The sequence below is a fragment of the Sminthopsis crassicaudata genome, chromosome 1 (genome assembly GCF_048593235.1).
Source record: "Sminthopsis crassicaudata isolate SCR6 chromosome 1, ASM4859323v1, whole genome shotgun sequence".
Lineage (NCBI taxonomy): Eukaryota > Metazoa > Chordata > Mammalia > Dasyuromorphia > Dasyuridae > Sminthopsis > Sminthopsis crassicaudata.
Window position 1 is genome coordinate 371,881,032 of NC_133617.1, and position 25,735 is coordinate 371,906,766.

At 37.7% G+C, this 25,735-nt stretch overlaps 1 long non-coding RNA gene across 1 annotated transcript; it reads left to right on the top strand.

Moving 5' to 3' along the window:
* The first annotated feature begins 6,610 nt into the window (after window positions 1–6,610).
* LOC141554336 (uncharacterized) lies at window positions 6,611–8,524 on the top strand. Its single transcript, XR_012485839.1, has 3 exons — window positions 6,611–6,738; window positions 7,694–7,850; window positions 8,354–8,524. It is a non-coding gene; the product is annotated as an uncharacterized LOC141554336 (long non-coding RNA).
* Window positions 8,525–25,735: the final 17,211 nt, after the last annotated feature.

The window sequence follows — 25,735 nt, forward strand, 5'->3', positions numbered from 1 at the left end:
TTCTTTCTTTCTTTCTTTCTTTCTTTCTTTCTTTCTTTCTTTCTTTCTTTCTTTCTTTCTTTCTTTCTTTCTTTCTTTCTTTCTTTCTTTCTTTCTTTCTTTCTTTCTTTCTTTCTTTCTTTCTTTCTTTCTTCCTTCCTTCCTTCCTTCCTTCCTTCCTTCCTTCCTTCTTTAGTTTATTTCTCTTTTATTCATTCATTTTTATTTATTTATTTTTTGCAATGGTAAAGAACTAGAAACTAAGGGAGTACCTATTGATGGGGAATGGCTGAACAAATAGTGGTATATTCATGTATTGTAATACCATTGTGTTGCAAGAAATGACAAAGGGGATGGTTTTAGAGAAGCCTGGAAAAACAGAAAACTAATGAAGAGTAAAGTGAACAGAACTAGCAGCATAACAACATAGTAGAAAGAATAATTTTGAGAGACTTAAGATGTCTGATCAATGCAACGAGCAGCCACAATTCCAGTGGAGCTATGATTGAGAGTTCTGACCTCCTCCTGCAAGAAGCTGATGGACTAAAATATGCAGAATGAGAGCATTTGTGGACAATTTAGCAATTTGTTTTGCTTGACAAAGCACATTTGTTAAAGAAGCTTTATTTCTCTTATTTTTCAATGGGAAGGAAAGAAAAGAAATACTTGTTCGTTTAAAAGAATTAATTTAAAAAAGGAGGCTGAAATTGGGGAATGAATAGTTGTAAGGAAAATAACTTTCTGATCTTGAAGGGGGATATGGGGAGTATAAAATGGATAAAAGGAAAAGCCAGAATCCAAAGGGAGGGATGGTACCTATCTATTGAGGAGTGACTGAATGCATTATGGTCTATGAATGTAACGTACTATTTTTGTGTTGTAAGAAATTACAAAAGAACTGAGTATTTTGGCATAGCCTTGTAATTTCTGCTACTGTGGAAGCTGAGGTTAGTGGATTGCTTTGGGCTAAGGAGTTCTGAGCTGAATGAAGTAAGACTACTGCCAATAAAGTTTCTGGAACCAATATGGTACCCCACAGGGACCACCGAGCTGCCTATGGAGGAGGAAAATGTTCCTGGGTGGGAAATGGAACAAAAGTTCCTGTGATAATCAGTGATGGGATACAACTGATAATGGCCACTATACTTCCAGCCTGGGCAAGATATGGAGACCTAATCTGAAAAAAACTTTGAAAGTGATGACTTCAGAGAACTCTGGTAGCACAACCTGTTGCAGACTAAAGTGAGCAGAATCAAGAGAACACTTTGTATTACTTTGAGAGATTTAAGTCATCTGATCAATAAAACAACCATGTCTCCACGGGTCCTGTGATGTTACTTTCTTCCTAACAGTTGTTGTATTCAAGGTGTAGAATGGGATGCAGTTTTTTGAGCTGGCTGCTGCACGGATTTGTTTGCTTCACTATTATTTATTTGTTATAAAGATGGGTTTTTGTTTCACTTTTTCTTTTTAATTAGGAGTGTTAGAGGAGGGAGGGCTTAGCATTAGTGATATCAAAAAAAGAGGAGTAGAGAAACATTTTAAACAAGGCACAGAACAGAAGTTATGAGGTAAGTACAGACAAGGAAAACAGTTTTACAAATAACATGTGGGATTTATTATATATTTTTAAAAAGCAAGTGTATATTCATAGTTTCTTATAAGACCCTCTTCTTGTGTTCAGTTTATATAGAAATGCTCTTTTTATGGTGATAAAGTTCACAATAAAAATGAAATAAGAATAAAGGATAAGTATAGTTCAGTGATATTTAAACTATAAATTGAAATTGTTTTCTAGAATAGTATAATTCACAGCCCTACTAATAACTCACTAGTGTGATAACCTTCCCATCATTTGTCATTTGTCATGCCAATTTGATAGGACAGCTAGATGGTACAGGGGATAGAGTCCCAGGACTGAAGTCAGGAAACTAAATCTTCCTGAGTTCAAATTTGGCTACAGACATTTAGTAGGTGTGACTCTGGGCAAGTCACTTAACCTTGTTTGCCTCAGTTTCCTCATCTGTAAAATGAGCTAGAGAAATGACAAACCACTCCAGCATCAATGCCAAGAAAACTTCAAATAAAATCAAGAAGAGTTGGATACAACTGAATAAGATACCAGTTTGATAAACGAGGCAGAAGCTTTGCTTTAATGCACATTTTTATAATTATTGACCATTTGGAGCATTTATTCATATGGTTGCTGTAGCTTGTATTTCTGTTTTTGAGAAATGCTCAATCATATCTTTTGATTACTAATTTATTATAGAGTAGCTATCTTAATATTTATATAATTATATAAAGATAATATATATATAAGGATTATATAAATTCTTTTAATATTTTGGAGATCAGTATTTTATATCAGTCATTTAATTTCTCTAAGCAGGCTTTTCTCCATCTCTAAAATCCATGTTGTAGTTGTCAGGGAAGAAGGGTGAACATGTACGGACCCCATGTTCCCCAAATGTTTGGGACCAAGAAAGGTTTAATATTGGAGTCTATCTTCTTTAGACTACATAGCGAGGAAGTTTAGTTAAGCTTTGTAATATGGTGGGGTCATCATTATGGATTCTGGGCAGGCTTGTTTAAAGTATGTGTAGTTTAAAAGACTAGGGAGTCTTTACGAAGTAGGTTTATGAGAGAACTGAGAAGAAAATGTCTAGGGTCTCCCTTCCTCCTCTTCTTCCTCCTCTTCTTCTCCTCCTCCTTTTCTTTCTCCTCTTCCTTTTCTTCTCTTCTTCCTTTCCCTCCTCTTTCTCCTCTTCCTCTTCTTGTCTTCCTCCCCTCTTTCTTCTCCTCTTCTTTTCTTTTTCCTCCTCCTCTTCCTCCTCCTTCTCCTTCTTCTTCTCCTCTTCCTCCTTCATTATTCTAAGACAGCTAAGGACAAGATCTCTAAGGATAGTCAATTAGATTGAGCAAGTTTTTATTAAATGGATAGATCAGACACAATGCTAAGCAATAGGGTTGCATATTCTAGTTAATGAAACTTCTCCTACCCTCAAGGATCTTATATTCAAATAATATTCAAATATGTTCAAATAATATTCAAATAAAACTCACAAGCACCAAAAGAAGAATTAGGAATTGGGGGAAAGGCCTCTGCTGAGGAGGTGAAGCGTGGAGAGTGAGTGGATGGAGCTGCTAGAGAGAGACTCCCTAGTCAGAAGGAGGGGCTCAGGCTGCTGCTGTCCAGGGATAGAGACTGGGGTCCTTTGAGCTGGGGATGCTTCACTTACACTCCCCAATCTCAGCTTTTACAGATGCTTTACTAAAGAGCTCTATTCAGAACTTCTCCCTTAAGGGAGGGGACAAGGAAGGGAGTTATTGGAAAAGGATGAAACAGTTCCTTGAGAAGGAGGAGGAGGCCCAGGGGATGGATCAGCCTGCCACCCCTCGCAGGTCCTCTGCCTCCTTCATTGGCCTTGTGCTCTCCCGGCCCTGTCTGGCCTTGGGTCTCTTCCCCATTCCTCAGTTGGACGAGCTCCCCAAACTGCAGTGTGGCTGCTCGGGTTCAGGCTCTTTAACAAGATCCCAGGGCCTTAAACCCACCGCCTCTCCTGGGAGTGTTTATGGTGAGATGAGAAAAAGGAAGAATTCCATCTTGGTGGGCTGCTGGGAGAATGGCTGCCTTGGGACCATGGATCAGCCAACCGCTTGGAGTGCGTATTCAAATGGCTGGTGGGAGGCAACCAAAGACAGATTTCACAATTTTAGAAAGAGCTGAAAGGGACCCTGGATGTGGGAGCGATGAAAGGAGTTAGGAAGGCCTCCCTCCCATGTGCTCGTGTCCCACTTTCACCGAGGCAGGAGGCCTCCTCAGGTCCCACCCTCAGACTGCTGCCTCCTGGCTGTGTGGGTGGGTCTTCCCTGAGCCCCTCCACCCCTCAGCCATTTCTTTTCAGCTCCAGAAAAGAAACAACTGACTTCAAAGCCTTAAGTCACATTCCGGCCCTCTTCTCCCCCCTCCTACCTCCAGCTGAGGCCACAGCAACCAAAAAGCCCCACAAACAAGAAATCCCCAGCCCAGCCACACACACACACACACACACACACACACACACACACACACACACACACACACACTCCCAACATGTCACCCATTAAAATTCCAGTTTTACAAACTTGTTCTAAAATTGCCCAAAGGAACATGGAACATAATCTGCCTTTGAAGATGTGTGCAATTCAGGAATGACCATGGCCCACATCTGGTTTCCTAGTTTCCCTGTTGTGTGGTTAAGGTTGTGCTTTAATTGTTTTCTGTCAGTGGCAGGGGAAGGGAATGGGGCACTAGGACATCCCCCAGACTTCTACCCCCACCCCCATTGTCCTTCCACGTGTCCACCCGGGCCATCCCTCACTTTCTTTTTCTGGAGACATATCTAACCAGAGGACTGGCAGATTGCTGCAGGGCTCCTGTAAGAGCAGACGCTCCGTGGGGCCAGACTCTGCTTGGGGGAAAAAATCTGAAGTGACTAGTGTGGGCCCAGCCTTCATGGAGTCTCCAACCTGCCTTCCATCCGGACAGCCTTTGGCCAAAGCACCCGAGAACACTTGCTTTTCTCCTAAAGAAATAGGAGCTTTCTTCTCTCTTCTTTTTTCTCCTCAGCCCTGAACTGAGCATATCATAAACGTGCCATAAATGCTTAATGAGGATAAATAATGCTACTTATTCCCAGCTGCACTTGCAGGAGATGGGGGTCTTTGGAATAAATGATGTGGAACGAGTTTTTTAGTCTTCTTCCTGGACTTGGAGCCCAGAACTCAGCACTTGGAAGTCCCTGCATGGGACTGCATGGGACAGCCCCAACCTCCTTGACTTCAAGTGTGGCTGGGGAGGGGTGGACCCAGATTATCTATTTTCCCTAAGCATTTGTAGTATCCTTACTCCATTCCCTGGGCTAGGGTGGGGGGAGATGAGAGAAGAGAGCATCCGTTTCTTTTTTTTTCCCCTTTGTTTTCAAATATTTTATTTTCTCAATATTTTATTTTTTCCAAATACATGTAATGAAAGTTTTCAGCATTCATTTTTGTAAGATTTTGTGTTCCAAATTTTTCTCCATCCCTCCTTTACCTCCCCAAGAAGCAAACAATGTGATGTAGGTTAAATATGGAGCACCTAGTTCTTCAGGAGATTACAATTTAGGACATTAGGCTATTGAGGCCGGGGCCATTTGGGTCTCTCCTCCTCCTGTCTTCAGGATCTCTATGTAGGCTGCTGGCCAGTACTGCCTGAGGATGGGGACTCTGTCCCACTCCCATTTTTGGTTGAGACTTGGGCCTAATCTCCATCCCCTACTCTCTGCAGACTCAGTAAATATTAATTAACATTTATAGTAAGCAGAACCTATTTGCTGTTTTCCTTAAGAAATACAAGGATGGCCTTTGCTCACAAGGAATTCTTTGCTGTTGTTTGTCCTTTGTTCTCGAAGAGGACCATGATTTCAGGGAGGTGATGCTATGACATGCAATTGAATTGGATTGAAATGAGGGAGGGCTATGCAAAGGCACCTGCCTCAGTTTCCCTTCTGCAACTATCTGGGTCCAATGGACAGATATAGAGTAGGACAACTGGAGATGGCCCTGGAGGCAGAGAGAGCTCAAGGGATTCAGAGACTGCTCGGAAAGACAACATACAAAGCCATGAAGTGGAGAGAGTCCTCAAATTTAAAGTCAATCTGGGTTCCAATCACAGTTCTATTAGTTTTCACAATTTCTGGGTCTCAGTTCCCTTATCTGTAAAATGAGATTGGACAAACTGACCTCTGAAGTCCCTTTCCGCTGTAAGTCCATGATGTACTAGGATTCTAATAGAAGACTTCTGTCTTCTGTTAGAATGGAATGAATAAAAACTACTCCCGAGTAGCCTTTTTCTCCTCTGCTAGCCAGCCTCTCTAACAACACTCCCACTGTTCTCTCCATCCCAGTGACACCTCCTCCAACAAAATAAAACAAAACAAAAAACCAAAGGGAGCCGAAGAGAAGACAATAAGATTAGTGACGGAGGTTACTGTACAATGAAACCGGCAAAGGGATCTCAGCCTGAAGACCTGGGTTAAAATCCCAGACCTTCTTGTTGTACACCCTCATTTCAAAGAGCACTTGTGGTATAGGGTCTAGTATGCTAAACTTAGTCAAGCAGACTCAAGTTCAAATCCTGCCCTGGACACTCACTAGCCATGTGATCCTGGATAAATCATTTAATCTCTGTCTTCCTCAGTTTCTTTATTTGTAAAATAGGATAATAATCATATAAGGTTGTTTTGAAGACCAAATGAGATGATATGTAAGATGTTTTGCAAACTTTAAAGTATAATATAGATTTTTGTTATTACTATTATTAATAAAATCATTGGGTTGGACTAAGCTTATGTTACTTTGATGCATTTCAGATCCATCCCAGACTATCTATATCTTCTCCTCCCATCTGTCCATGTTCTCCCATAAATCCTCCACAAGGGGTCAGCCCAGTGTGCTGGGAGTCTTCCCCAATTGCCTTTTTAAAATTTAATTTTATAATAATAGCCTTTTATTTTTCAAAACACATGCAAAAATAGTTTTCAACAGCAAAACCTTGTGTTCTAATTTTTTTCTCCCTCCATTTCTCCCTCTCTTCGAGAAGAAAACAATCCAAAATGGGTTAAACATGTGCAATTCTTCTAAACATATTTCCACATTTATCACGCTGTCCAAGAAAAATCAGATCAAAAGGAAAGAGAGAAAAAAAAACCAAGCAAGAAAACAACCACCCAAAAGGTGAAAATACTATGTTCTGATCACTCAGTCCCCATAGTCCCCTCTCTCGGTGTAGATGTTTTTCTCCAACACAAGTCTATTGGAATTGGCCTGAATCACTTTAACATTGAAAACAGCTAATTCCATTAGAGTTGATCATCACATAATCTTTTTGTTGTTATATACAGTATTCTCTTGGCTCTACTCACTTCATTTAACATTAGTTCATGTAAATCTGTCCAGGCTTCTCTGTATTCATCCTGCTGATCATTTCTTGTAGAACAGTAATATTCCATAACATTCATATACCATATACCAATTTATTCAGCCATTCTCCAACTGATGGGCATCCACTCAGCTTCCAGTTTTTTGCCTCTACAAAAAGGGCTGCCACAAACATTTTTGCACATATGGGTCCTTTTCCCTTTTTTATGATCTCTTTCTTCCCCTATGTGTCTTGACACTTCATGGGAACTAATGGAGTGCATGGACTTTCCATCTGTTAGACAATTCGACTCAACAAAAATTTATTTATTAAGTGCTGGCCATGTGCAAGGTCCGAGAATCCTCAATTTCAGAGTATGACTGCTCTATTTTCTTTTTCTGGTCATTCACGACTCTAATGATGACTTTTAAACCACTGATGGATAGCAGTTCTTCATTAAAAAGATACTTCTGCCTATTTACACACACTGTGAATCCCTTCCTTGCCTTTGGGTGGCCTGAAAGTTTTATTTTTTGTTTTAGCCACATAGCAAACCCAGGAAATTAGTAGTGTCAAAAAATTGGGTCTTTATTTTCAAGGAAAAGCATGAGGCTATTAAAAGCACTGGGTGACTTCCCAAAAGCAATATGGTCCACTCTTTCCTTCCTATTCCTTTCGAAAACCTTGTTTCTCTATAGTATCTGTCCATCCAATTGTATGTTATAATCTGGAAAAGGAAATTTTTCATCTATTTGTTTTGTTCCTTTGCAGTTTTGGTTGAAATGAGATCCATAATCAAACAAGCACTTATTAAGCACCTACTATGTGCGGAGTACTATATTAGATACTAGAAAAACCAAGACAAAAATGAAACAGCTATTTTCTTAATGGAACTTGCCTTCTTTTGGGAGAGAAAATATGCAAATATGTAAGTATAAACACACACACATATAATTACAAATCGGGTATAGCTGGGAGTTGGGGGAAGAAGGTACTAGGTATCAAATTGATGAAAAGATTCTTTTTGTTGGAGAAGGTACTTGATTAAATTTTGACAAAAGCTAAGAATTCTAAGAGGTGGAATTAAGGAATACATTCTAGTTATGAGGGACAGTCAATGCAAAGGCAGAGATAGGAGATGGGATACTTTGTGTGTGTGTATGAGACAGAGACAGAGGCAGAGAGAGAGAGAGATATAAAAGGGATAGATACAAAGACAGAGACAGAGGTACACACAGAGAGCTACAGAGGAATGAGGGAAGAGAAGGGGAGAGAAGGGAAAAGAAACTTAAGGAAAAGAAGGGGAAAGAAAAGGAGAAGAGAGTAATACATCTGGAAAAATAGACGAATCAGATTGTGAAAGATATTTTTAATACCAAATATTTTTTTCTTGGAGTCTAGAATTATTATTATTATTATTTTTTTTTAAAGAGGCAGTGAAGGAAAACCAAGCAACAAGAAGTTTGCAAAAAGCTGGAGCTTTTTGAAAGGCTTTGTCACATTCCAGGATTTGGTACCATCACCACACGCAAACAGCAGCAGCAGGAGAATCTCACTGTCTATAGCAAAGCATCCCTCTTCTGTTTGAACTTCATGCTGGGAATCTGACAGTAGCAAAATCCCTTTTGTTAAATAGGGATAACTCATGTTTTTCAAGGGGTGACCAGCAAGCTGCTCATTGCAGTTGTCCAGGTATGGGGTGCAATGTTATGGGAGGAAAGAAGTGTAATGGAGAGATGTTGCAAAGGTAAAATCAACAGGCATTGGCTACATCCTGGATATGATGGGTGAGGGGTAGTAGAGTCAACAAATAAGAAGCAGAGAGAGATCTTTTATTATGTATTTATTTAATATGACATATTTAATAATATCATATATTTATTATTATATATAATGGGAAAGGGACTTCACTGGGTCTGTGATTTCACTGGCTTAGGAAACCCCCAAGAGAGGTAACCCCTCTGCCAAAACAGGTTGGTATCTTCTGTGCTGCTTATATTCTTCCAGATGTGGCAAACCCACGGGCATCTTGTGGCCCAAAACACTCCTGACTGTGGCCTGAACCAGAATAAAATGTAGTTCCTCTCTGATTTTAATGTGTTGATGTATTAATGAAAAAAGAAATATATAAACATGTGTGGTTTTCTAAGTCAATATGAAGCCCACAGGGATCCTTATGTACAGTTTAGTGGCCCCCGTTTTTATTTGAGTTTGACGCCACTGGTGTAGACCAGTCTTTCCCAGATTATACTGCTAAGAACCTTAAAACACTCCATTTAAAAAAATAAAATGAATTATTTGTTGCTTCTTTTAGGCACTAAAATAAAATTTTTAGAGAATTTTACTAGAAATATTCTGCCAATTTTTTTATGATAGTATTTTATTTTTCCAGATACAAAAATTTTGTTTAAACTGAAGGATTCTATTATTCTCAAAAAGTTTGGAACAATTGGTTTTGTGCACTGAGTGGTTAAGTGACTGTCTAGGGTCACAGAACTAATCTATACCCCAGGCAGCACTTGAACACAGATCTTCTGGGCCAGTCTATCCACTATACCACATTCTGCAAGAACAAGTGTTCTTAATCTGGGCTTAGTTAATTTGAATAGTTATTTTTCTTTTTTGGCAATTGTGTTTCAATGTAATTAGTTTTCTTTGTAATTCTATGTATTTTATTTTATGCATTCTAAAGCATTATTTGGAGGAATCCATCAGCTTCAGAAGTCTCTCAAAGTAGAGAGAAAGAACCTCTGCTCTAGGATAAGATTTGCTTACTATTTCATTCATCATCAATGATACCTTTTGCATATGTGTAAATTATTCTAATAAAGATTTTGTATATGTAGAAAATGGCTGTTTGCTGTTCAGTTGTTTTCAGTTGTGTCCCTCTTAATGACCCCTTTTGGGGTTTTCTTGGCAAAGATCCTGGAGTGGTTTGTGCCATTCCTTCTCCAGCTCATTGTACAAATGAGGAAACCGAGGCAAACAGGATTAAGTGATTTGCTCAGGTCACACAGCTAGTGAGAGTCTGAGACCAGAATTGAGCTTTAAAAAGTGAATCTTCCTGACTCCAGGTTGTGCTTTGGGCACTATGGCATCACTTAGCTCCTTGTCTGGATCTGCAGTTACTGATATTTTCTTGGTCACTTTTTTTCAGCAAGAAGAGCACTGGTGATTTGAGCCTCCCTCATTTTTTTTTCCTGGTTTCTAGCCTTTCTTTCCGATAGTGTGTGGTCTCAGTGCCCTTCCCACTCCCCATCACTTCTATTTATACTGTATCTCGTCTCTTCCCAGCTTTGGGGCATACATGGGTTTGACTATGTTAATCATTCTCTCAATATTGATGTCTCCGAGATCCCACTCCAGTTTCTTTCCTCAGACTGAGTTAGATATCACCAATGATCTCTTAGACATTTTGAACCAGACATCCTGTTCTAAAGTAGTGACCGACTGCGGCAGAGCCTTCCTAGTCCCTATTGGTTTGATCAGCCACAGTTGGACACATGGTAACTCTACCCTAACACAGTGATAACATTTTGGTCCTCTTGAGAACAAAGGACGGCAACCAACCAACCATTTCTATCTAGGGAATCACTGTTCTTACATTCATCCAAGCTCCCACACTGTGTGATCTCCCCCTTCTCAGTCTCTCTCATCCCATATATCCAAATCAATGGCTACATCTTATTATCTCTACCTCTGGAACATTTCTTGCATACATCCCTATTAGAATGCAAGCCTTTTGAAGGCAGGGACTGATTTACTTTTGGGGGGGGGCAGTCTTTGTCTCTTCAACAACACAGCACAATATCTGACACATAAAAATGCTTACTCAGTTGTAGTCTAAATATAACAGCTTTACTGGGGAAAGTTTGCTGTCAAAATCTTTATTAATCTTTTCTATTTTTCATCCATAAACGACATAAGGATGATTTTTTTTTAATCTCCCATCAAGCTTTCTCTAAATTTGCTTTTTCTCTATCACTTTTTTTTTTTTTTTTTTTTGGTGGGTCAGTCATTTTCCAGTTGTGTACAGCTCTTGATGACCCTATTTGGGGTTTTCCTTGGCAAAGATATTGGAGAGGCTTGGTATTTCTTCCTCCAGCTTATTTTACAGATGAGGAAACTGAAGTAAACAGGGTTAGGTGACTTGCCCAGGTAAATGTCTGAAGCCAGATTTGAACTTAGATCTTCTTGATCCTAGATCTTATGTATTATCCACTGAGCCACCTATCTGCCCTTACTTTTTTTTTTTTTTTTTTTTTTTTTGGCTGAGGCAATTGACTTGCTCAGGGTCACATTGTCAGAAAGTGTTAAGTGTCCGAAGCCATATTTGAACTCATGTCCTCCTGACTTCAGGGCTGGTGCTCTATCCACTACATCAACTAACTGCCCTTGCCCTTACTTTTTTGGTAAATAAATATTTTATTGATGTCTTATGTTTTTGTAACACATTCATCTTTGAATATACTCTTCCCCTCCTTCACCTAGGAAGCTATCCCTAGTAATACAACTTTTAAAAAAAGGTATTCTTGCAAAGCCAATTGTATCTGACCTCATAGCTCCACACCCAGGGCATCCCATCTCTAATAATCTAATAAGATATTAGAATACAGGGGAGAGAATAGTGCCTTTGGGATTAGGGGTCCTGGGTTCAACTCTACCTCTTACAATACTTGTGTGATCTTGGCCAAATCATTCTCTTTCATGGGCCCTGATTTCCTCAGTTGTAAAATGAAGACATTGGTGGAAAGTTTTTGAGGTCCTTCCCACCTCTAGATATATAATTTTAAGGGCCAAGCTTGGTCTTTATAATTTATTTTACACATTCAGATTTCTTTTTTTTGGCTATTATTTCTATTTGCATTGGTGTAGTCATTGGTATATTAGTTTCTTGGTTCTACTTACTTTACTTTCTATCAATTCATACAAATCCTCCCATATTTCTCTGAATTCTTCAGATTTATTGTTTGTCAGAGACAATATTCCAATACATTTTGAATACAGTAACTTGTTTAACCCGTCTCCAAATTGATGAACATCTACTTTGCTTCCTCATCTTTATTATCACTAACAGTATTGCTATGAATATTTTAATGTACAGGAGACCTTTCCATTTTTGACTGCCTTAGGGTAAAAAGTAGAATCTCTGAGGCAAAAGGATATGAACATTTTAGTCACTTTCTTAGCATAATTCCAAACTGCTTTACAGAATGATTCTATCAACTCAGATCTCCACTAATAGTGTCTTATTAGTCTTCCTCCAATGACACTGTTTATTAGTATTCCTGTTTTCCCACAGCTTCTCCAACATTGAATTTTCTTATAATAAGCCTTCTTTACCAATTTTCTGGTTGTAAAGTGAACCTTCAGAAATTATAAGTGATTCTCCCCACTTTATCTTTGTATTCCTAGTGTTTTGCACATAGGTACATAATAAATATTCACTGAATTGAATTTTTTAAAAAGTAAAGTAAGGTTAATTTGACATTAATTATTCTTACTTTCAGAGTCTTCACTTTGAGATTATTTGCCTTTTATACTCTATATATAGTGTAACGACTTTTTTTTGTGTGCTGGGTCCCCAATTACAATGTGAACTCCTTGTGGCAGGAATTATGTTTTTACTTTTTTTTGAATCCCCAGTACACCGCATCTAGCACATTAATAAGTGCTTAAACAAGTTATTTACTCTTGGGAGTATGGGCGAGTTTAACATTATTTCTTCTCTGTATAATTTAAAGCTCCTTTTCCCATTTTACTTCTCCCTGTGATCCAGCTACATTGTTCCATTTGTTATGGTTGAGTCATGTCCAACTCTTCTTGATCCCATTTAGAGTTTTCTTAGCAGGGATAATGGAGTGGTTTGCCATTTCTACTACAACTCATTTTTGGATGAGGTACCTGAGGTAGACATGGTTGAGTGACTTGTCCATGGTCACAAAATTAATAAGTACGTGAGGCTGGATTTGAATTCAGACAAATGACTCTTCCTGAATTTAGATCTGACACTCTATCTACTATGCTGCCTTTCATTTCTTATGATTGATATATTCCTTTACATTCATATGCTATAGCTTGTTCAGTCGTTCTATAATTGTGGGGATTCTTTTGGTCTTTAGTTCTTTGCTATTACAAAAACTGTGATCATAAATATTTTTGTATATCTGGGACATTTCCTTCCATCTTTGATTTTCTTATGGTATATATCTAATACTGCTAACACTGACCAGTGGTCTTTCAATTGCTCAGATCTGAATTACTTTTTGTAATCTTTTCATTAATATTATTTTAGCTTTGGGGCAGCAGTGGATAGAATGCCAAACTTGGAGTCAAGGAGACTCATTTTTCTAACTTTTTAATTATTTTTCAAAATACATGCAAAGATTATTTTCAATATTCACCCCAGGAAAACCTTGTGTTCCAATTTTTTCTCCCTCTCTCTTCTCTTCTCCCTCCCCCAGACAATATGTAATCCAATATAGGTTTAATATGTGCATAACTCTGAGCCCTTCTCCCCCCTCTAATGCCTCTGTGTCTATTCTTCCTCTGTAGCTCATTTGTATAACAAAATGACTATTTTTACCTTAACTCTATCCCAATCTTTCTTTTGGGCCATCCTATTATTGATGTCATAAACATATGGTATTCATTTCCCATGTTAAAAAAACAAAACAAAACATAAACAATTTGTCCATGTTGAGTTTCTTGAAATTGATCTTTGATATTGGCTCTTATATGTTAAATTTTCTATTAAGTTTGGATTTGGTTGAAAGTCCTGAAAATCTGCAAGTTCACTGACTGTCCATTTTTTCTCATTCAATATCATAGATATGGTAGATCTGATATTTTTGGCCATAGGCTTAGTTCTTTTGATTGTTGGTAGTTTTAATTCCAGGACCTGCAGTCTTTTATTGTGATTACTGATAAGTCCTGTATTATTCTAATTGTAACTCCAGCATATTTGAATTATTTTTTCTTGTTTCCTGCAAAATTTTCTCTTTGATCTGGGAGTTTAGAAATTTGGCAATAATGTACCTAAGTGTTTTCACAAAAGATCTTGTTGAAGTGGTGATTGATGGATTTTTTTTTCCTGTTTCTCCTTTCCTCTCATGTCCTATCACTCCAGGACAAATTTCTTGGATTATTTATTGAATTATTGTGTCAAGGTCCTTTTTTTGGTCATAACTTTCAGGCAGTTCAATTATTCTTATATTTTCTTTTCTTGATCTGTTCTCTAAATCTGTCATTTTTCTGATGTTTCACATTCTGTTCTATTTTTTCATTCTTTATAATTTGGTTTGTTATTTCTTGGTCTCTTTTAGCTTCACTGATTTATCCTTGCCCAATTCTAATTTTCAAAGAATTATTTTTGTCTTTGGGACTCTGTATCTTTTTTCCCCTAATAATCTTGTTTTTATTGGATTTAAAAAAATTTCCTCAGTGTCTTTCATTTGATTTTTATATTCTTTTTTGAGTTCTTCTATAAATTCTCTCTAGGCAGGGAGCCATTTCACATTACTTTTTAGGATATAAGCTTTTTTTTTAACGTCATTGTCCTCCTACGAAGATGAACCCCTGTTTTCCCTATTCCCATGGTTCGTTTCTATAGTGGGGTTCTTTCTTCTTTGCTGGCTCATTCTTTTCTAATAAGAGGTATTAGTGTAAGCACCTCTAATTGTGGAGTAGGGAGATGGTGCCTCAAGTTTCACCTCAGCTCTCCCCTTTGACCAGGAAACCCAAACCAAGAGCTCCCTACTCTAGCCAGTGCCCACAGGCAGCAGTTTCCTTTCCCCACTGCTTCTGCACTTCAAGTGTGCTCATTTCTTTTCATACAGGATATAATATAGTTTTATGTCTGGTACAGCTAGGCCACCTTTGTTGCATTAAAAAAAAATTATTCCTTTGAAATTCTTGACCATTTTATTTTTCCAGATGAACTTTGTTATTATTTTTTTCTAACTCTATAAAATAATTTGTTGGTTTGATTGGTATTGCACCGAATAAGTAGATTAAGTAGAATTGCCATTTTTATTATATTAGTTCTGCCTACCCATGAGCACTTAATATTCTTCCAATTGTTTAGATCTAATTTTATTTGTGTAAGAAGTGTTTTGTAATGAGACTCATCTTCTTGAGTTCAAATCAAGTCGCTTAAACCTGTTTGCCTCAGTTCTTCAAATGTAAAATGAGCTGGAGAATAAAATGGCAAAGCACTCCAGTATCTTGCCAAGAAAATGTCAAATGGGGTCAAGAAGAGTCAGACTTGACTGAAAAGCAACAAAGTCTGCATGTTTGTTGTCTTGGTTCTATTTATTTTGCTTTGCATTAGTTTTTCACAAATTTTTCCAGTGTTTTTTTGAATTTTCTGATTTTACCATTTTTTTACTGCACAGGAATCTTATGTCAAAGTTTTTCAGTCAACCATACCTGTCCCTATTTCCCAGTTAATTGTGTGTGTGTGTGTATGTGTGTGTATATGTCTGAGATTTCATTGATCTAGGGAACAACCAGTGAGGAATCTCTACTACTTAGATCAGAAAATTTACAAATTAAAGAGTTGCAAAAGAAAAAGGGATGCAGTTATTTGACCAGGATCACACAGTCCCAATGAGTCAGAGATAGGATTTGAACCCAATTCTCCTTGATGTAGGAGCTCTGCTATTCCACACTGCCTTTTCTGAGTTTTTAAAAAATAATAATAGCTTTTTATTTTTCACATATGTGCAAAGATAATTTTCAACATTGACCCTTGCAAATCTTTGTGTTCCAAATTTCTCTCTCTCCCTTTCCTCCTACCATACTCCCCTGGAGCAAGTAATACAATATAGGTTAAACACGTGCAATTCTTCTAAATATGTTTTCACAAATATCATGCTGTTCAAGAAAAAGCAGACCAAAAGGTAAAAAAAATGAGAAAGAAAAAAAAAACAAGCAAACAACGACAACAACAAAGGTGAAAATTGTATGCTTCAATTTTCATTTAATCTCTATAGTTTCCTCCCTAGAGGCAGGTGGCTCTCTCCATCACAAGACCATTGGAACTGTCTTGAGTCACTTCATTGTTGAAAAGAGGCAAGTCCATCACCGTTGATCATCACACAGTCTTGCTGTTGCTGTGTACAATGTTTTCTTGGTTTTATTCAATTCACTCAGCATTAGTTCATGTAACCCTTTCCATAGGCTTTTCCGAAATCAGCCTGCTCATCATTTCACATAGAAGAATAATATTCCAATACATTTATATGTCATAACTTATTCAGCCATTCCCCAACTGATGGGCATCCCTTGCCACTATAAAAAGGGCTGCTACAAATATTTTTGCACATGTGGGTTCTTTCCCCTTTTTAATGATCTCTTTGGGATACAGACTCAGTAGAGACACTGCTGGATAAAGGGTTTGCACAATTTGATAGCCATTTGGGCATAGTTCCAAACTGCTATCCAGAGGGATTGGATCATTTTACAACTCCCTCAACAACGTATCAGTGTCCCAGTTTTCCCACATCCCCTCCAACATTTGTCATTATCTTTTCCTGTCATTTTAGCCAATTTGAGAGGTGTGAAATGTCAACTCAGAGTTGTCTTAATTTGCATTTTTCTAATCAATAGTAATTTAGAGCATTTTGCTGAATAAATTTCTTGATAGACCCTCTCTGACATACTCATAGTATAGGATCACAATACTTTATTCCCAGCTTCTACTAAAAGCCTGCTTTGGTACTCAAAGTCAAATGAAGTGAGTCAAAGGGAAAGTTGGGAAGATGGAGCACTTATTTGTTTCTATCCCTACTTTCCTTCCTTCCTTCCTTCCTTCCTTCCTTCCTTCCTTCCTTCCTTCCTTCCTTCCTTCCTTCCTTCCTTCCTTCCTTCCTTCCTTCCTTCCTTCCTTCCTTCCTTCCTTCCTTCCTTCCTTCCTTCCTTCCTTTCTTTCTTTCTTTCTTTCTTTCTTTCTTTCTTTCTTTCTTTCTTTCTTTCTTTCTTTCTTTCTTTCTTTCTTTCTTTCTTTCTTTCTTTCTTTCTTTCTTTCTTTCTTTCTTTCTTTCTGGCAATTGGGGCTAAACGACTTTCTCAGGATTATAAAGCTAATAAATGTCTGAGGTCTGAGGCCAAATTTTGATTTAGATCCTTCTGACTCCAGGCTAGTGCTCTATCCACTGAACCACCAAGCTGCCCCTTGTATTCCTATCATCTTACAGCTCCTCTGAAGTCTCCAGTCCTGCTGCTGTCCTGCACATATACCATCTTCAAGTTTTCCTGTCTAGAAAATTGGAAACAAAAAAAAGGAGGATCAAGGCATAAACCAAGGGGAAAGAATTGGGATATGACAGAATAGTAATATTAGTAATAACAATAACTAGCTTCTATACAATGCATTAAGATTTGCAAAGCACTTTACATATGTAATTTCATTTGATCCTGACAATTTGGTATGGAAGGTGTTACTATTATTCCCTTTTTAAAGAGGAAGAAGTTGAGGAATTAAGTGCCTTTTTCTAGGTCACATCAAGGGCTTCTCAGTGTCTGAGTCAGGATTTGAAATTATGTCTTCCTTTCTCCAGATCTGGCACTCTAGTTACTGTACCACTTGACTGCCTGAATTAAGAGGAGAAGGAAGAGTCTGAGTTGGTGAAGGAGGGGAGGAAATGAAGAAGCAGGGGAGAAAGTTGTGAAAGAGGGATATGGGAGAGAGGAATTAAGGGAAGGAAAACAAAGCAAGGAAAAATATTTAAGGGAAAAAAGGGAAGAGAAAATGAAAAAAGCAAAATGGAAGAGGGAAAATGATGAGAGAAAATGAAGGAAAGAGGGAGGGAAGAATGAAAAGAAATGAAGGAGAGGAACATGGAGAATGAAAGAAAGGAGATGGAGAAGTTGCATGGAGGAGAGGTATAAGTATTTAGGTTTTTAAATTTGCATTATGTTTTATTAAAGCTTTTTTTTTCTTTTCTTTTTCAAAAAAGCATTTTGCAAACTATTTTTTAATTAAAGCTTTTTATTTTCAAAGCATATGCATAGATACTTTTTAACATTTACCCTTGAAAAACTTTATGTTCCAAATTGTTTTTTCCCTTCCTTCCTGCCCCCATGTCATCTCCTAGACGGCAAGTGATCCAATACATGTTAAAAATGTGCAATTCTTCTACATATATTTCCACAATTATCATGCTGCACATGAAAAATCAGATCAAAAAGGAAAACAAATGAGAAAGAAAACAAAATACAAGCAAACAACAACAAAAATGCTATATTGTGATTTACACTCAGTTCCCACAGACCTCTCTCAGGGTGTAGACAGCTCTCTTCATCACAAGCTCATTGGAACTGAATCATCTCATTGTTGAAGAGAGCCACGTCCATCAGAATTGATCATCATATAATCTTGTTGCCATGTACAATGATCTAGTTCTGCTCACTTCATTCAAGTTGTAAGTATTGGAAGAGGAAGATCTTCCTTTTAATCCTAATTCTGCTACTCACTACCCATGCAAGCTCTGCCCATTCACTCACCTTCTTTGTGGGAGTTCAATTGGGTGTTCTCTAAGGCCCTTCCCAGCTCTAAGTTCTAGGAGGAGAAAGAACATGGGGGGGAAATGAGAGCAGAGGAAAAAAAAGTGAAGGAGTAAGGCAGATAGAAGGAAAATGGGGAGGAGAAGGAAAGAGAAAGAGAAAGAATATTTAAGGAGAAAGAAGTAATGAAAGGTTAGCAAAATGGAGAAAATAGGAGATGATGAAGGGAATGATAAAAGAACCACCTGGAAGAGAGGGAGAGAGAAGGGAAGCAGTCAGCAGAGGAAGGCTCTCTGGGCCGTGGACGGGCCTTCCTCAGCAGGCAGAGATCTTGACCGGCCAGTGACCTGGTCGGAGGGTGTCCACAGCAAGGCGTGGGTCTGATGGGGTGCTGGGTGTGCCCTTGGTGGAAACATGCTGAGCTAAGCTAGTTACTTCTGAGCCAGGAGGAATTGTCAGAGCTGCTCACAGACATGGAATCCAAAGGTCCCTGCCAAAGCAGAGGGTTATGTTTTTTCTTTTTCCTTTTTTTGTGTGTGATTAATAGTAATAATAATAATAATAAAGTCCTGTTTTGTTTCTTGAGGGGGAATGGATTAGCCAATCCATTGGCCCATTCTTTCTTGGACTGCAAGTTCTGGCTGCTTGCTGACGCTCAGGAACTACTCACAGAGTTATGGATAATGGACTTGGGTCCCAGAACGGTATGGGGGGCTGACTCCCAGAGGAGGATTTCCCGTTCCCTGAAGAAGCCGCTTGCCCGTGGCTCTGGAAGCAAGGACTGTGGCCAACCCCAAGGGAGAGCTGGAGCTCTTCACCAAGCGGGCTGCTGCCTACAGACACTTACCTCAGCAGCCTCCCGAGGGAAACTCAGAGCACTAATGCTAGTAATTAATAATCTCTTGCCATGTGTGCGTAACATTTTCCCCCCATCCTTTCGAAAACACTTTCACATCTTTGCAATGTCTCTATGAGGTATGGCAGGGTGGCTATTTCACAACCTTTTACAATGAGAAAGCTGAGTTTCAATGACTTGTCCAAGGCTACCTGGCTTATTAAGTAGCCAAATTGGGGTTGGAGCCCAGATCTCCTGGCTTTCTGTCCAGCAGAACCCCTGACCTGTCCTCAGCTCATAAGTGAAGTTCACTCTTGCTTACTTCTTTCTATTCCTTACACATTTTTTCTGTCTTTTTCCCCCAGTAGAGAACAAGTATGTCAAGGTCAGGGAGTACCCCAGTTCTGGTCCGGAGTTCTGTGCTATCCCTCCCGGTCTGAGGTTGGGGTAGATGGTGATGTTCACACCCCCCCCCCCCCTACTACCTCAGCATCTCAGTTCCTCCTTTTGCTCTTCTTACCCTATATCTAACGGCAACTAGGTAGTGGAGAGCACTTCCCTTTCCTCATGCTCTGGTGGGTGCTCCGTGCTTGAGTTAGCACCTCCTAATTAAAACCAAAGGCTGATTAGGGTCTTGCCCCACAGTGTTGAATTTGGAGGATACTGATGGAATTTGCTGTCTCTCACAAGTAACAGTTTCACAGCTAGTTGGTGCAAGTAGCTAAAATGGGACATCAGATGGCAGGCTAAGATCAACTCCTCTCCTGCCCCATGGAAGCTCTGACACCCCCATTCTAACCTCTCCAACATCAGTAGCTAATCCTGAGGTCTCTGTCTCTCTTCCACCACTGGATAATGTCTTCTCCTACTTACCCACTAAGAGTAAGCAACTTTCCTCTGTTCATGTTTTGTTTTTTGTTTCTCTATATCAACTCATATTATGGATCTTTTTTTATAATAACTTTTTATTTTTCCAAATACATGCAAAGATAGTTTTCAACATCCACCCTTGCAAAATGTTGTGTTCCATATATTTGTCCCTCTTTCCTCCCTCTCTTAGATGGTAAATAATCCAATAGATTAAACGTGTCTTTGGCTATCATTTGTGATTCCTTGGGCACAAACCAACTTCCTAGTTATGGCTCTACCTGAGATTTGAGGTTCAGAGGGATACTCCAAACTCCTTTTCCTTCTCTAGGAAGATTGCTGGCAAACTATCCCTACTATTTCTGAAAGCTCTGGGTTGGGGTGGGGAAGAGTCAAAGCCAGTTCTTCCTGACAAAGGCTTTGTGCCATGGGAAATGGGCTTCACATAAAGAGAGAAATCCTTGCATTTTCTCCTATTTCTCCTAAAGCTTGATACTTGGCTCATTTATTTCAGTTTTATGCTTCTCAAAGCATACTTTTACCTATCATCCATTTGATCTACTCAGCATAGTCCAAAAAATAGATGAAGCAGGTGTCTCCATTTTACAGATGACATATCTATCCAGATGAGACTACTTTCATCCAGAGAATAATTTGGTTGTGACTTTCTTAAAGTCACTTAGGTGGTCAGCGTCAGAGACAACTATGCAATTCACTGTCTAAACCTGGCAGTGGTGGGATCTGCTTCCTCTTAGGCCATGGCAAAAGACACTAGCAAAAGCACAGAGTCCCTGGTTCAGATGTTCAGTTGTTTGTTTGCCCATGCCTTGGCTGCTTGCTAAAAGACCCGGTCTATCCAGCAGGGTCAGGAATGGCTTTCAGGACCCAGCAGTGGATGTAAATCCCTTTTCATTTCCAGTCATAAACTAGGCCAGTGGCTGCCAGATGCTTTATAAAATTTCCTATTTGAGAATTTACAAGTTCGTTTCCATCCCAGGGAAACAGCTGGATTTCCAGAACAACTTTCTCATTAAGAAGACAGCTTACAGAGCTTTGGAGGTGCTCTGCAGTACAGAGGAACACTGGTGGGACTCTTCCAAAGGAGGATCTGCCAGTTCACAATGTTAGCTTTCAATCCAGGTGCTGTTGCCCTCAGAATCAGCTTGTGGAGTCAGAGCCTGCTGGTTTTTTCCTAAATTGCATCCAATGACAAGTGCCAGAGAAGAGGAAGAAGAAATGATGGGTTTATAGGTAGATCCACTTTTTTCTTCATCTTGAGGGATTATATCTATTATAATGAGATTTCAGTGTATTTTACATGACAGATGATTCATTTTTAAAAATTCAGTCAACAAATGTTTACTGAGGACATACTATATATAAGAAACTATGTTAGACCCTGGTGGAAATAAGCACAAGATCTGGTCTCTTCCCCCGAATGCTCTATCAGAGGTGGAGCTGGTTTTAAAGAAACTTTGAATTGATGCAGAGAGAAATGATCCAGAACAATTTATATTATAACATTATAAAAGCAATTCTGGAAGGCTTAAGAATTCTGATCAATTCCAGAGGACCACTTATGAGGAAGACTATGTACTTCTTGACAAAGTGGTGATGGACTAAACACAAAAAATGAGACAAACATTTTTAGGGGTGGCCTATGTGGAAATTTGTTTTGCTTCATTATGCCAATATGTTACAAGGATTTTGTTTTTTCTTACCCTCAGGGAAGTAAGAAGAAAAAGAATTCTTCATAATTGGGGGTGGGAAAGGAATTTATTATCTAGTTGGGAAGATATGTGCTTATGAAAAGTTAAAGAATAACATAAGAATTAAATGGCAATAAAAATAATAATGTAAATGTCTCTATGTGATTTATGGGTTTGGGTTAAGGGTGGATAGTGGGTAGAGACAATGGTGCTTTGGGTTCTGAGGAGGGAAAGGTTCCTGGGCTGAAGTGGTCAAAGAAGGCTTTGTATGTAATCATATGATTTTTGTTGTTCTTTAAAACTAATATGGTCAGTTATGCTTATAATATTGAACCAGTCTTGAATTTCTGGTATAAATCTCACTTGCTTATAGGATAGGATCTTTGTTACATATTGCTACAATCTCTTTGATAGTATTTTATTAAAAATTTTGGCAGCAATATTCATTAGGAAAATTGACCTATGGTTTTCTTTCTCTTTCTTGTTCTTCTTGGTTTGGGTATTAAAACCATATTTGTGTCATAAATGGAACTTAGTAGGACTCCCTTACCTATCTTTTAAAATAGTTCATATAGTATTGGGATTAATTGTTTCTTATTACGTTTAGTAGAATTGACTTGTAAATCCATCTAGTCCTGGGGATTTTTTCTTAGGAAACACATTGATGGCTTAGTCAATTTCTTTTTTGGAGGTAGAGTTATTTAAGTATTTTATTTCCTCTTCTGTTAATCTAGAGAGTTTATATTTTTCATCTATACAATATTTAGTTTATAGTTTTATAAATATATTTATATTTTTCTAAATATATTTATATTTTTCTAAATATTCATCCATCTCATTTGGATTGTCAGTTTCATTGTCATATAATTGAGCAAAATAAGTCTTAATAATTGCTTTCATTTTCATTAGTTCAATGATTTTTAAAACTTTAATTTTAAATATATCTCTCCTTTTGTCAGGATTTTAATTTTGGCATTTATTTAAGGATTTTTAATTTGTTCTTTTGCTATTTTTTAAAAAGTTGCTTTCCTAATTCATTAATCTGCATTTTTTCCCTTTTATTGATGTATACTTTTGTTGTTGTTGTTGTTGTTTTGGCTGAAGCAATTAGGATTAAGTGACTTGCCCAGGATAACAGGAAGTGTTAAGTGTCTGAGACAAATTTGAACTCAGGTTCTCCTGACTTCAAGGCTGGTACTCTATCCACTAATTCTGACTAATTTTTTAATCTATGCTTCCATAGTCTTCCAAAAGAAGATCTGCCAGTTAGCAATGTTAGTGCAATTGCCCTCAGATTCAATATAATTTAAGATAATTTTTATTGCATTATTGTCTGAAAAGGGTGTATTTAACATTTCTGTATTTTTTGGGTGAGGTTTTTACACCCTAATATAAAATTTTTTGGGAAGGTGCCACATATAGCAGAGAAAAGGATACACTCCTTTCTATTCCCATTCAGTTTTCTCAAAAGTCTATCATATCTATTTTTTTCTAGAATTCTACTAAGCTCCTTAACTTCTTCCTTATTTATTTTCTAGCTTTAAGAGGGGAAAGTTGAGGTTTCCCCTCCAGTAGTTTTACTGTTTCTTCCTGTAACTCATTTAACTTTTCTTTATGAATTTGGTGCATCTATGCCATTTGGTGTATCTGTTTAGGATTGGTGATTTTATTTCATTGTCTATGGTGCCTTTTAGGAAGATGTAGTCTTCTTACTTCACTCTTTTATTTGGGTCTATTTTTGGTTTTGGTTTTGCTTTGTTTGAGATCATGATTACTACTCCTGCCTCCCTCTCCTTTTTTAACTTCAGCTGAAGCATAATAAATTTTGCTTTAGCACCTTATTTTAACTGTGTATCTCTCTGTTTTAATATCTTTCTTGTAAATAAACACTATTTTATTGGATTTTTGTTTCTAATTCATTCTGTTATTCACTTCTGTTTTATGGGTGAATTAATCTCATTCACTTCATGATTATGAACTTCATGCACTTCCTTCCATCTTATTTTCTTCCCTTTATTTTACTTGTCCTTATTAAAAAAAAAAAATCTGTTTTTCTTCTGACAATTGCTTCTCCTAATACTTCCTTCCTTTTATCACCCCCTCTTTTTAATTATTCATTTCCCTTCCTATTTTCCTATTCAGTAAGAATTTTTTCTTAATAATATGTAAAGATAGTTTTCAACATTAATCTCTCTCTTCCCCCCCCCCCCCCCCCCCCCCGAGGCTGGGGTTAAGTGACTTGCCCAGGGTCACACAACTAGGGAGTGTTAAGTGTCTGAGATCAAATTTGAACTCGGGTCCTCCTGAATTCAAGGCTGGTGCTCTATCCACTGCGCCACCTAGCTGTCCCCCAACATTAATCTCTTCTTTAAGATTTTGAGCTCCAAATTTTTCTCACTTCCTCCTTTCCTTCTCCCCTCCCCAAGATAGCAAGCAATTTGATACAGATTATGCATTTACAAGGGTAAGATAGATTTCTATATCTGAGTGTAGTATACACTGAACACACACACACACACCACACACAACACACACAAACACATTCTTCCTTCTTTGAATCATTTCAGATGAGAGATTCAAGTGTTGTCTGTTCTTCCATCATTTTCCTCATATTTAAGATATGTCTCTTATATAAGGTAATTTCTTCTGTTTCTTTCCTTTCTCTTCCCCCTTCTCTCAGGGCATTTTTCTTTCTCACCCATTCTTTTTTTTTTTTTTTTTTTTTTTAGATTATCCTAATATAATTGACTCCCTTTTGTACTTTGTGTCTATGTAGAGTCCTTCTAACTGCCCTAATAATGATAAAAGTTCTTAGGAATTACATGGATCATATTCCCATATAGGAATGTATACAGTTTAAACTTATTGAGTTCTTTATAATTTCTCTTTCATGTTTACTCTTTTATGCTATAGTCTTGGATTTGAAAGTCAAATTTTCTATTTAGCCCTAGTCTTTTCATCAAGAATGCTTGAAAGAACTCTATTTCATTAAATATCTATTTTCCTTCCTGAAGGATTATATTTAATTTTGCTGAATAGATAATTTTTGGTTGTAATCCTGTGACTCCGCAATATTTTAATTTTTTTTTCTGGCTACTTGCAATATTTTTTCCCTTGACTTTCATTTTGGGATCCCTTACAGGAGTTGATGGGTAAATTTATTTTAGTTACAACACTGAAAATTTAATTTCTAAAAAATGAGGAAAAATGGATACAACAAAATTCCTTCTATGAGCAAAACATGGTCCCAATGACTAAACAAGGGAAAGATATAGAAAAAAATCCATTAAACCATTATCTCTAATGAATATTAATGCAAAATATTGAGATAAATAGAAGTAATGAAGTTACAATCATGTTAAGAATAATAAAAATTAAATGATTATATCAATGAACACAGAAAACACTTGTAAAAATACAAAACTTATTTATGCTAATAAACATTAAAAATCAGGAATAAATGTACCTTTTATTAATATGGTAAATAGTAGCTATTTAATTTTTTAATAGTCAGTGACTTTTTATTTTTTAATGAAGCTTTTTAAAACATGTGCACAGATAATTTGACAACATTAACTCTTGCAGAGCCTTGTGTTTCAGATTTTCTCCTCCTTTCCCTCACCCTCTTCCCTAGATGGCAAGGAGTCCAATATAAGTTAAACATGTTAAAATATATGTTAAATCCAATATGTATAAAATTATTTATACAATTCTCTTGCTGCACAAGAAAAATCAGATCAAAAAATAAAGTAAACGAGTAAGAAAACAAAATGCAAGCAAACAACGACAGAAAGGGTGAAAATGCTGTGTTGTGATCCACACTCAGTTCCCACAGTCCTCTCTCTCGGTAGAGATGGCTCTCTTCATCACAAAATCACTAGAACTGGTCTGAGT